The sequence below is a fragment of the Pan troglodytes genome, chromosome 16 (assembly GCF_028858775.2).
Source record: "Pan troglodytes isolate AG18354 chromosome 16, NHGRI_mPanTro3-v2.0_pri, whole genome shotgun sequence".
NCBI lineage: Eukaryota > Metazoa > Chordata > Mammalia > Primates > Hominidae > Pan > Pan troglodytes.
In genome coordinates, this window is record NC_072414.2 from 86,209,985 (window position 1) to 86,224,118 (window position 14,134).

At 38.3% G+C, this 14,134-nt stretch overlaps 1 protein-coding gene across 20 annotated transcripts in view; it reads left to right on the forward strand.

The window, feature by feature from the left end:
- Positions 1–14,134, forward strand: part of MCTP2 (multiple C2 and transmembrane domain containing 2) — a 254,545-nt gene that overhangs the window by 182,288 nt on the left and 58,123 nt on the right. The window lies entirely within an intron of this gene.

Consider the following 14,134-nt stretch of genomic DNA (forward strand, 5'->3'; position numbering starts at 1 on the left):
CTTATGTCATTGGCTAGGTTTCGCTTCTATAAAGGCCTTTGCTCTTGGGTGTGACATGGCTTGCTTAGGCATGACGCTGAGTGTGTGTGTGTGTGTGTGTTCACAGAGACATTCCTTCATATCATAGTATCAAATCTAGTTGCTTCCAGAGGCCATTTCCTCCCTTAGTTAGGTGTTTCAAGTTAGTTTTAATGTGACTAGGATCACAAATTTCTTGAAAGCTATTTTATCTAGGGATAAAAACAAAACATAAATATGTATATTTTTAACATTAGACAATACATAGTGAATATGATAACATTTTTTCAATTCTTTTAGTTATTTTGGGCATGAGGCATTGTCAAAGCAAAGTGAAAGCATTTGGAAGACAGGAGATCTTTGTTTTCTGCTAGTTAAGGTTCAAGAGTTTTTAAATTGCTTTTTGTGACTATATATATTCATTTATGGTTTTTTAAGTTTGAATCTGAAAATGCAAACTCTAAAGGATAAAACTAATTTTCAACTTTCCTATTTTCTTGTAGTCTCATTTAGAAAACCTTTGCAGTGTACATTTTCAAGGTGGAGCTGCCTTGATTCTAAGAAAATGTAATTATTTTGGTTTAAACACTTTAGGCTTTAGATGTTGAGTGTCATCAACAGATAACTGTGATGGTCTTGAGCAAATTATGTGAATTGCAGTCTCTGCCTTTCTTCTGAACATTTCCCTAAGTCTTACGGTAAAGTTCAAACCACTAATGTCTTATATGCTGTACCCTTGGATCCAGAATTTTTTTTATGATGTAATAGAAGAGGCAGAAAAAGAAAGAAAAGAAACCTCTGGCCTTCTTATATTCTGTTTCAATTGTTCTTCCAATTACTCATGAGGGGGAGGAGTGGAATGCAAGTCAGACACTCTGAAAACCTATTTTGCAGCCTTCATATAAAAAATATTCAGTTCTCTGCTCTGTTAGCAGCTGACCAAAATCTAATCCGTTAAAAAATACATCGTGGTAAGCAGTTCTTGAAAATGTTTATAATAAATGGTAAAAGCCAAGCTTCCACTGTGAGATTAGCAGTTGGAACAGGACGTGTTCATCAGGAAATAGGTTATTGCCTGACTAGTGTGTCCTGCAGAGTAACCTGCAGGATAGATGAAGATTTAAAAGCTTGCAGTGCAAGGATTTTATTTGATTTTCCCCCTTTGCTTTCTTTTGCATATTCCAGTGTTGTTTATCACTCATGGTATTTTTCCCAATGACTCTCTTATGAAGTTCATTTTACAAACAAAAAGTGTGGCATGTTTTGGGGGTTGGTTCCATTCACGCCCCATGATCATCTAATGACCTGTGGGTATTAATGTTGCTAATACACTTTTTTACATTACAGACTTCGTAGCTTAAAGATAAATGTGAAAGAATATTTTCCAGAGATCTGGACCTACCCCCAGCTTCCATCTTAAAGATACAGGAAGTGCTGCAGAGAATTATGGTGTCTTTCCTGCTTTTTGCTTGACTGCAGTCCAGCCTGAGAGTCAGTGGACAGTAGTGCTCATGAATAATGCCTTCTATGTGGATGATACCTACAGTAACACAGGAGTGACTAAGAGATCAAATACACTGGCTAAAAAGCCTTAGGGAAGCATTATGTGTCTGAGGTCTGATCTATTGTCTGGGAGGTCGCAGAGTGTTAATGCACTCTGCAAAGATTACACTCCCTCTCTAATTGCTCAGACACTTCCTTAAAGGATTTAAACAGTCAGGAAAGGTGACGCTCCTTGTCAATTTTTGTCTTCTGCCTGCAGTTGAAGTTTATCTGTCTTTCCACTGAGACCACCAGATCAAGTAACCTAGATGGTGTCCAAGGCATAAACTCTGAATTAGGAGTGAAAGCAATAAGAGATGTTATTTACCGTACCGTTGTTACTTGCTCTTTAAATGCTCTGCATTCCATTTCTGGTGTTTACATAGTGAGAACGACAGCATCTCTGTGTTCCAAAGCGGGGCTTAAAAGGGTCCAAGGCTTCACTTTGACTTTTGATCAGATTTGTTTTCATAATCCTTTCGCAGTGCCATAACACCCCGTGCAGCATTCTCCTTTTAGGTTATTTCAGCTAAATATGTAGAAAATAGGTGAACTTTAGGATTCCCTCGGTGCGTCCCCCCAACCTCACCCCTCCCAACACACCCCCATTCTGAGATGTTTCCCCTGAATTAGGCATATGCAAGACCAACCCACATTTAGGACGTGATAACTTTGTCCAGACCATCATTGTAAACTTCAAATGATACACAGACACATTTGAAAAAAGATCTCCTCTCTGCATTGGAGAATCCTAACTCAATCTTGTGTGTCTGGAGAGCTGATATAGCAATTTTATCAGACTCTGTATCTCTTATATTGCTTTGATTATAACTCAGTGTTTCCTAAATGACACTGAAAAGCTTAAAGAAAGGTTTTACTAGTTCTTTCCCAATGGCAGTTTAGGAAATATCGGGGAGCTGTCTGTTGGTGAAGAGCATAATGAACTCCTTAAATTCATAGTCTGTGTTGCTGTAGGAAGGAGTGGGGAGTGCAAGCTCGCATTCCACCTCGAGCATTTTCTACCCACTATGCACAGTTGCGTCATTGAGAAGTAAGAATTCCTCTTAGATCAGTTCAAATTGCTAATATATGTGTCCTACAGCCTGCAATATAATATTTATGTAGCTTCCGAAAGAGACCTGCAAGGATTCCCTGTAATTCAAGATGGTAGTCTGACTGATGGGTGTAGAAGGATTTTTTTTTTTTTTTGGTTTTAAAGAAATTCTTGTTTGTCCCATGAGATTTTCACACTTTTCGGCTGACGGCACTGTATTTTACTCATCCTGTATAAAGCTGTCAGTGTATTCGTTATATGTGTCTCTTGAAGACTCTGAGCAGATGACGGGAACAATTGCTGGAGGGGGAAAACACATTTGAATCAAAATCTTCAGAAGAGCATTTCTGTAGTCTCTCCTGTTCCTGCTTCTGCGTGGACTGTCCCTCGCACTTTCTCTGATTGCATGTTATCTCACACTGTTGGTAGATTACACTGAATGTTTCATCTGTATATAAAAATTAAAAATTCAAACAAAAATCTGGCCCACATGAAGAACAGGCCCTTTGGGCATATGGTTCATTATGCATATTCGTTTAATTACTAAAACACTTGCGATGGCTTTAGTGCCCTTGCTTTCAACTTGCAAAGTTGGATCTCTTCTATTGCACAGAAAATATAGTGCAGAATTCTGTTATGAAGGAGGAAAAAAGAAAAGAAAAAAATAGAGCCTTTGAAGAAATTATTGGAATTCACCAAAAGGAGGTATGATTGTCAGTATGAAATAAATGGGAAAAGGGATTTCTCCCCTTCCTCGTCTTTGTCATCTCCTTCTCCCTCCCATTTCTACCACTACCCCGAAGGCTGTTTTTACTGTGGTTAGTTTATAAGTAATGTGAGACTAAGGATTTAGGTTTCAAACATGTTCCCTCTGAGCGCTTCAAGTCTCATGATGAAGCAAAGTTTTATTGTTTAGAAGGGGGCTGCTATGAAAGTGTGACTTTAATTGATTTTTCAGGGCAAACAGGTGGTGATGGTTTAGACATCTCCTGGCCTGAGTGCCACTCCTAATTTGGGGCTACACATATAATAGCTTTATTAAAATAAACAATCCCTTGGCTTTGGTTTTACCTGAACATCTGCCTTCTGGATTTTAGAGGGCTTTTAAAAATATTTTCATTGTGTGCTTAACAGGATCTGATCCTAACGTAGCTAAGAAAGACTTTATTTTCTATTTATGCCATCAAATTTTTTATTTTTATCTGATGTTAAAGACACTAAAATTTAGAAGCATCTTTAAATGGGATAATCAGTGCTTCAGTAGTTTTCTTTAGAGCACCTTCATTTACAGGATGCAACAGATTTTGAATGTAACAGGTCAAAAATTGAATTTATAGTTGCTGGGTTTGGATTTGAACTTTTATTTTGGTGCACAAAAGATTGTTTGAGTGAGTACACGTACTTGTGTGTGTGCGCACATGTTTTAAGACCATATTTTGGATTTATTCCTGAGCGCTGGTGATGTTTCAGCATTGTAAGAAAGCTTCTTGGACTCCTCTTGATCAGAATAAATTCAAGACTCCTAACAGCATTTCTAAGGGAAAGGAGGATCCAAGCCTTGGCATCGTTCTTGTTTTTAGTGGCAAGTATGTGTGGCTCTGATACAAGCACAATTTTGCTTTTCAGTTAAGCAAATAGGTAGTCTATCTGAGTAACGGGAGACCATCCAAGACATTCTTGATATGATTCCTAAAGGAATTGTACTTTGCTATAAATAGCATCACTCACTAATCACTATTGGAGGGTTCCTGAATTAGGGTACCTTAGTCGGTTTTAAGCACATTGAATATGTACAGAGCTATTGCAGGCTTAATGTGAACTTACTGCAAGCCTCCTTCTTTTAGTGCCAGAAATAAAGCTGCAAGTGGAGTAACTTAATACAGCGAACTGCTTTACTCTATCACTGCACTAATGCTAATTAGATACACTTGCTTTATTACCCAGAGCATTTTTTTCTGTGTTCGTTCTGATCTAATCTTTCTATGAACATAAAGGAGTAAGTCATGAAGGAGTAAGTCGTAAGTGTTATGTTTAAGCTTTTAGTCACAATTGCAGCCTAATGTTCATGTGAGCAAAGTCAGAGAACACTCTTAGAGAATGCTTTGTCCACTTACAGTCCTATTAGAATCCCATTGGACTTCTCCCATGGAGGGCCCCACAGTGCCAAAAATTACGCTTCTGAAATGAGTAAGACACTTATCGATACATTTAATGGAATTTTGTTCTTGACCTCTTCATCTACCCACCTTTATGGAGAATAAATAAATGTGTGAAGATTTTTTCTCCCTTCCTTTAATCAGAGCAGAGAATTTGCTGATGGCTTTGAAAGATGTATTTACCAAAATCAGACTTTCAACTGCTCAATTACCACCTTCTGCAAAGACGCATAATGAGAAATTTATTGTCTGATTCTAGACCTGAAATTATGATCATTCTAGGGGGAAAAAGCCAATAGTGCAGCACATTAGATGCTTTTTCTCTTTCATTTAGTTCAGTGCTTTTCTACTTTTTAAACTACTTTTTCTGCCTTTATGAGCGGTGTGGGGATTTTTATTGGGACATAGGTGATTGTTTGACTTTTTTCCATTTATATAAAATCATCACAAAATGTAGAATATAGTGTGGCCAGTAGCATGATGTAAACATTAAAGGGATGGAATTTTAATAAATGCTTCACATTTAAGAGAATAAAAACTAATAGGAAGTGAATGTATGATACAGGTTAGAAGCCTTCTTTTCCCCCTGTTTAAAAATGTCCATTAATATATTCTAAAGAGGAAAATAAAAGTCAACAAAAACTTCATGTCTAGAGCAACGGAGTCTAAAAGCCTCTAATTTATATTTAATATTAAGATAATACATTTTATATGTACTTTCTTTAAAGTTAGAATGGATCAGCCATATTCTTCATAGAAATGTTCAGTATAGTTATACTGTGAAACTGACAGTTTGAAAATGATATGCATTGTTTATTTAAATAGTCATAGAGGATAATAAAAGTGAGAAACATATAATCGAGATGTCTACCTACAAAAGCACTGATAATAAATGGCCAGATGGGGTTATACCCACACCAAACTGGAAGTACTTGATGGAAATGTGTCTTTAAGAGCCAGACACCAAGTCTGATATTCCCCTAATTAACTGACCAGGTCACTGTATGACACATAGAATTAGTCAAAGACAATGTCAAGTAAACACCAGAAATAGTACATTTCACTGCTCATGGATCCTAAGAAAACAAATGGTTAAAGAATTTTGATTTGGTAACCTTTCTTTATATTATGGCACCGAGAGCATGACTTAGAGGTATAAGTGGAAATATGAAGGTTTTATTAGAGGGCAGGGAAGAAAAGGGAGGGTCAGGGCAGGAAAGGACATTTTGATTCTGGAGCTTCATGAAGCTGAGATTTGCCAAGGCCATTCTTCCATTATTGGTGTCTCTTTCCCTTTCTCTAAATAGGACCTTGACTGGGAAGAACATGCCACCTCCTACACCTACTGATTTCTTCCGAAAGTGTAGAATTAGTTTTCTGGTCAGTCTAAATAGCCTTTCATAGTTTCCCTATGTATCTTCACCCCTTTTACATTATATAGGCAGGCATCCTTTTATCAGGCTTCACTTTATTGCACTTTGCACGTACTGCCTTTTTTTTTTTTTTTTTTTTTTTTTTTACAAATCGAAAATTTGTGCAAACCTGCATCTAACAAGTTTATTGGCGCCATTTCTACAAAAAAGCAAGTTATCCAGAAGTTCTAGCTGAGATAATTGATAAAGGTGGCTACAATAAACAATAGATTTTCAATGTAGAAGAAACAGCCTTCTGTTGGAAGAAGATGCCATCTAGGACTTCCATAGCTACAGAAAATGCTTTACTTTAAAGCTTCAAAGGACAGGCTGACTCTCTTGTTAGGGGTTAATGCAGCTGGTTACCTTAAATTGAAGCCAGTACTCATTTAGCATTTTAGAAATCCTAGGGCCCTTAAGAATTCTGCTAAATGTACTCTGCCTGTGCTCTATAAATGGAACAACAAAGCTTGGATGAGAGCACATCTGTTTACAGCATCATTTACTGAATATTTTAAACCCACTGTTGAGATCTACTTCTCAGAAAAAAATGATTTTTTTCAAAATATCACTGCTCATCGAACATGTACCTAGCTGCTCAAGAGCTGTGATGGAGATATACAATGAGATTAATGTTGTTTTCATGCCTGCTAACATAACATCCATTCTGTAGCCCATGGATCAAGGACTAATTTCAACTTTCAGGTCTTATTAAAGAAATATATTTTGTAAAATGATAGCCATCATTGATTGTGAATTTTTCTGATGGATCTGGACAAAATAAGAACCTTCTCGAAAGGATTCACCTTTCTAGATGCCATTAAGAACATTTGTGATTCATGGGAGGAGGTTAAAATATCAACATTAACACGAGTTTAGAAGGAGTCGATTGCAGCCTTCACAGATGACTTTGAAGGGTGGAGTGGAAGAAGTAAGTTTAGATGTGGCAGAAATAGCAAGAATAGAATTAGAAGTAGAGCCTGAAAATGTGACTGAATTGCTGTAATCTCATGATGAAACTTGAACATATGAAGTTTCTTCTTGTGGATGAGTCAAGAAAGTGGATTCTAGAGATGGAATCTACTCCTGGGGAAGATGCTGTGAACATTGTTGAAATAACAAATGACTTAGAATATTCCATCTCGGTTGATAAAACAGTGGAAGGGTTTGAGAATGTTGACCCCAATTTTGAAAGAAGTTCTACTATGGGTAAGATGCTGTCAAAGAGCATCACATGCTACAGAGAAATCTTTTATGAAAGCAAGAGTCAATTGATGTGATAGACTTCATTGCTGTCTTATTGTAAGAAATTGCCACAGCCACCCCAGCCTTCAGCAACCACCACCCTGATGAGTCATCAGCCATCAACATTGAGGCAAAACCCTCCACCAGCAAAAAGGTTATGACTCACTGAAAGCTCGGATGATAGTATTTTTTTTTTTTTTGGCAATGAACTGTTTTTAATTAAAGTGTATTTACTTCACCTTTTTAGACATACGCTGTTGCATACTTAATGTTGCAACTTACCATTGCATATGTTGCTGTACACTGTACTAGACTATAGCACAGTGTAAACATAATCTTTATTATGTACTGGGAAACGCAAAAAATTGTGTGACTCACTTTATTGTGATTTTTGCTTCATTGTGGTTGTCTGGAACCAAACTCACAAGATCTCAGATGCATGCCTGTACAATTGTATTAATTTTCTTTTGCTGCTGTGACAAATTATCAAAGACATAAGTGGCTTAAGATGACACAAATGTATTATCTTACAGTGCTGGAGGTCGGAAGTCTAACCCTGGTCTCACTGGGCTAAAATTAAGGGAGGGCTCTTTTTCCTTCTGGAGGATCTAGGGGAGAATCCATTTCCTTTGCTTTTCAACTTCTGAAGGCTGCCCCCACATCACTTGGCTCATGGGCCATTCCTCCATCTTCAGATCCAGCAAGGGAAGATTGTTGAGTTCTCCTGTCACATCACTCTGACCTTGTTTCTGCCCTCATGTCTTTTCTGGGCTTTCTTCTGCTTCCCTCTTCAACTTTTAAGAACCCTTGGGATTGTATTTGTCCCACTCAGGTAATTTGGGTCATCTACCTATTTTAAGGTCAGATGATTAGAAAACTTAGCTTCATCTGCAACCTTAACTCTCTTTGTCCCATAACATAACAGGTTCTGGGAAATAGGATGTGGGTGCCTATTTGGGATTCCATTATTCTGCCTACCACAATGAGGTCGTGCATTCCTGTCTTCCATTCATGTGGCTTCCTGAAGGATAAGGATTTCTAAAGCAAGCTCTGGTTTCTTGCATACGAAGTGTTTCAATGAGAGGCTTAAATTTGGGAAAAGGGAAGAGGTTATGTACTATAGACATTTTAAACTGAGAGTGGCTGGGAGGACAGCAATTAGAAATATGTAGAAGTCACATGTTGTGGGCAACATGAAAGATCTTTGATACTTGGTGTGTTCAGTCTCCTTTCCCCAAGGCTGCTAGTATATGGCTGGAGGGCAGGAAGTCTGGGAGGAAGCTGTGTACCTGTCCACACCATGGGTCTTGGGCACGTGAGCTTTCATGGGGAGAGGAATGGATGGGCTAGTTCCAGGGGCCAACCAAAAGGGAAAGGAGAATAGAGAATAACTTGGAGGGTTGTGCAGGACTCAGAAATAATTCCTAGTTAGTGGGTGAGTGTAAGGGGCACTAAATCCATGGTGTTTCCCCACGTGACTCTACACAGTTAGTCAAACTTCAAGCCACATTTTGAAAGCAAGTAAAATCTTGTATTCTCTGTAAAACATCCTTTAGCATCCCAAGCAAAAGCGATCTTGCCCTTTCCCAGTGACTGTCACAGTGAAACTCTTCCTAATTTTTTTCCAGTTTCCCATTTCCCTTGCCCACTTCCATAATTAAGGGTACCATGTCACCTGATGTATCTAGTTAAACATTTGATCATATCATTTCTTTGTTTAGAAATCCATTCTCATTTCAAATCACATTCTCAACTTCCCACTGTGACATACAGGATTTTCCATGAACTGGTACCCACCAAGTTCTCCAACCTTATTGCCAGCCGTTGCTCTATGAACCAGCACTGTTGGATATTTTACCATCTCCAAGCATGTGAAGCCTTTTTAAATTTTTACCATTGTCATATCTTTTGCTTTTACTTCCTCCTTCCCACTAAACTATCAGTCATCGTCTTTTTTCTTTTGTAAAGATGGGGTTTCCACTATGTTGCCCAGGCTGGCCTCTAACTCCAGGGCTCAAGGGATCCTCCTGCTTTGGCCTCCCAAAGTGCTGGGATTACAGGCTTGAGCCACGACACCTAGGCTAAGCTGTTAGTCTTACCTAAGCACTTTCATTGTTTAGCATTGAGCCTAACGCAAAGTAGTAACTGGGTATATGTCTTCTAATTGAACCAATGAATTATCTGAGTGCTTTTCTACAAAAATAGTTAGTGAAATAGAGCCTAACAAACTTTGTCTTCCAAGTGATTTTCTTCTCGATTATACCTCTGTCCTTTCACTTGGATGTAACCACTTATCCAATTTATAAAAACATGATGGCAACCATTCAAGTTCATCATTGCATTTAATCCTCTCAAGAGCCCTTGAGGCAGATATTACCATTCGCATTTCACAGAAGAAAAATGTTTGGTAATGTTTCCAAGATCACACAGCTAGTATGGTAGAGCCATGATTTAGATCCAAAGTGAATATTTCTACACACCTGTAAATAAATATTTACTGTTAGAAAATTTAATTGCTTTAAAACTGTTGGAAATAACACAAAAGGGAGAAGTACAACAGAACAGTTAAGAGCATTTGACTCCATATTCAAACTCCCCCAAAGTCAAACAGTAATGATTTTATGTCGTTATTTAAAAAGAAATGTTCCTTTGACTACTATGGAATCATACATAGTGAGGTACCCTGACATTTGTACTTAAAACTGTATTTAAATAAGGCAGAATGGGGGCTTGAATTTAGATATGTGTGTGCGCATAGGTGCATGTGCGTGTAAGAGTTCATATTGGCGGCTGCTGGATAATAAAACCATGCCTTATTCACTGTAGAGCAGTGATTGATAAAACTATGTCTTATTCACTTACTCAGTTTAGAAGAAACTGAGTTTAGCAGCACAGTGCCTCAGATGTAGTAAAAGTTTCATGAATGTTGGTTGAAAGAATGTTTTTTATTATTATTATACTTTAAGTCCTGGGATTCATGTGCAGAACATGCAGGTTTGTTACATAGGTATACATGTGCCGTGGTGGTTTGCTGCACCCATCAACCTGTCATCTCCTAATGCTATTCCTCCCCTAGACCCCCACCCCCAGTCAGGCCCCAGTGTGTGATGTTCCCCTCCCCGTGTCCATGTGTTCTCATTTTTCAACTCCCACTTATGAGTGAGAACATGCGGTGTTTAGGTTTCAGTTCCTGTGTTAGTTTGCTGAGAATGATGGTTTCCAGCTTCATTCATGTCACTGCAAAGGACATGAACTCATCCTTTTTTATGGCTGCATAGTATTCCATGGCATATACGTGCCGCGTTATCCAGTCTATCACTGATGGTCATTTGGGTTGGTTCCAAGTCTTTGCTATTGTGAACAGTGCTGCAATAAACATATGTGTGCATGTAGAAATAATGTTTTAGTTGGTTGATTAATTCAGTAGTTTTAGTTGATTCAGAAACTGTGATGTGTTTGATCACCTTGACTTTCTGGGCATTGATGTAGAGTATAGAATGGAAATAAACCATTCCCCAGAACTTTCCCACGTTTAGGCTTTCCAAGCCACTCACAAATGTGCACACTGAGGAAGCATTAGGGAAATGTTTGGGGTTGTGCATTCAGGAGGCTCTCAAGCTCTGTCTTCTTGCATTTGTATTATCTAAAGCCATAGTTTGGATTCTGATTTAAGGGGTCTTCCCCCTGGGCCACTGCACTCTACATGCTGCCTCACTGTGACATTACCCCACTGCAGTGTTGGATAACAACACGTGGCATTTGGTTAGAGCTTTCTTTAAATGCTTAAATTTTGACTTCAGTTCCAATTCAACAACTGTTTGAGTATTTATATCATATAAAACTTTATACTATGTTTTACAAGAAATATAGAGATGAATTATATATAATTCTGGATTTCAAAGAGCAGAATAATTCTGGTGCATTCAATAGATATGAACAAAATTAATCATGATGCCAGGCGAAGTATGTGCCAGGTATCTTATAGAAAGAATGGTTTACTCCAACCAGGGGGACCAGTAAAGGAGAAAAATGAACATTCCTAGAGACACTTTAAATTAAGGTATTCAGAAGAAAAACAGAGGCAGTTTTTAAGAATGGCAAACTTATATGCCTGGAATTTAAGAATTATGGTAGGAAACAGAGTGAGAAAGAATTGCATATAGCATACGTGAAGGTCAGACATATTTTGATTTGCTGGGCTGGGAATTGCAAACTGATAGTTTTAGACTGTCTATAGAGAGTGGGAAAAAATAAAAGACCTTGAGCACGAGAACACTGAGATGAGACCTATGCTCTGAGTGATTCCTTTGACCCTGATGTGAATGGATAGACACTGGAGCAAGGTGTTATGAGCATCGTGCAAATTAGAAGTGTATTCACATCATCTGGGTCTTGGCTGTGAATAATTGTGGGGCCACATTTGGCCAACTCTGAGGGGTATGTGGGTGTGTTTGGGGGAAGGAGAAAGAGTAAACAAATTATTGTAAAGTGATTGAATTTGTTCTCCATCTTTAAAAATTGAAGGAGTTCACATCATGAACATTTAAAAAATCATTTCATTTGAAAATAGGTTAAAACTCCCAAGAAGTTATAAAAGAAATAGTGCAAAGAGTTCCTGTGCCGCCTTCAGCCAGTTTCTCCCAATAAATGTCTTACATATCCATAGTACATTTTCAAAACCAGGAAATTCATAGTGGCACAATACTGTTAACTCAGGTATGGACCTGATTCACATTTAATCAGCTTTTACGTGCATTTCAGTGGTGGTGGTATGTAACATATCAGATAAACCTCACTACAGTCAAGATACAGAATTGTTCTGTCATCACAAAGAACCTCACTTGTGTTGCTCCTTAATATTCACACATCCTTAACCCTAACCCTGGCAACCACTTAACTATTTTTCTTCACTATAATTCTATCACTTTGAGAATGTCGTACAAAAAAGAATCATGCCATACATAACCCTTGAGATGGGCTTTTTGCATTCGGCATAATGGCCTTCAGATCCATCCAAGTTGTGTGCTTTCATAGTTCATTCCTATTGTGAACTCTTGAAAAATGATAAGCCTGGGTAATGTCAGATCTAGTTTTGCCTGAAACAGTCAGCTGAAACTGAGTAAGAAACAGTAAGAAATAGACCCCTTGGAGAAGGGATGCAATCTGAGCTTACCGTGGTCCCCACCACGCCCTATAGTCTACCACCTGGGCTACATTTCAACTACTTGACCCCTGAAGCATTTTAATTTGCAGTTCTTGGCAGTGGCTAACGTTTCTGAAATGGATATAAGATGATCAGTGTTTCACAGGTTACTGTATGTGACAGAGAAAAGAAATGGTATCCCTTTCTCAGGTAAGTTCAGAATACAAAGTCTCAAAGAGTAGGATGTGACATTATTATTTTAAAAGTGTAGCTGCCTGTAGTCCCAGCTACTCAGGAGGCTGAGGCAGGAGAATGGCCTGAACCTGGAATGTGAAGGTTGCAGTGAGCCAAGATCGCGCCATTGTACTCCAGCCTGGTGACAGAGTGAGACTCCATCCCCCCAAAAAATAATAAATAAATAAATAAATAAATAACATGCCCTATTATGTTTATGCAATGTCTATAAATTTATTAGGCCATGGATTATTTTTCAAGTGCTTTTGACTACAAAGGATTTTTGTACAGGTATGGGGTGGAGGTGTCACAGGCTGAAGGGTGGGGCTTTCGGGAAGAGAGACTGTTACCCTTTTCCACGTCCATCAATAAAGAGGAGCAAAGCACAGTGAGAACTGGTCAGGACCTCAGCATCTCTCCACAATTTTGTAACCATCATAATCTGGGGGGGGGGGTGTGTGTGTGTTGTTTGGTTCGTACCTGTTTTCCTTTTCGACTTTCTTCCTCACCCTGGCCTTTATCACTTTCAAAATCGGCACTTTGTCCTTCGTGACAGTTGTTAACCAATGGCAGTGGCTGCTTGGGAACCCTGAAATCATGGCTTTTGAAAGCATTCCTAGGCCAGTGCAGAATCACACTCAGTGTTTCCAGTGGTACGTGATCTACTGTAAGGGAAAGCAAATGTAAAATATGTCACATGTACAAGGGAGTTTGTAAAACGATGTATGCACACATATGTGCAGTTTAAAGAATGATGATAAGGTGAAACATCTGTGTACCTACTGCCCCACTTACAAACTGAACATTTTTTGAAGTTTTTTCTCTACTTCTTTGTAATTGAATCCTTCTTCCTGCTCTGTCCCCAGGAGTAATGGTAATACTAAATGTTGCGTGTCACTCACTGTCAATTGTGGTTTTGCCATCTTTGTGTCTGCCTTTCAACAATGTGTTCAATTTTGTCTGATTTCTGAAGGTTTTAGAAATCATAAAAAAATTTATGTCTTATTCTGTGACTTGCATTTATTTACTTAGTATCATTTTTGATATTCATCTATGTAGTTCATTTACATTCTGTATAGCGTATAGCTGTATGAGTAAATTATTTATCCATTCTATTCTAGATAGACCTTTGAATTGATTACATATTTCGATATTTTCATTTTGTTTTTTGGGTTTTTTTGCCATTATCAAAAGTACTCTTGTAAACATCATTATACGTATCATCTGGTGGACACGTGTAAGAATTTAGAGCAGTAGTTCCCAGTGGGGTGCCTGGAGAGCAGCATCTGAAAACTTTTCAGGAATGCAGTTTCTTGGGCCCCCCTCCAAA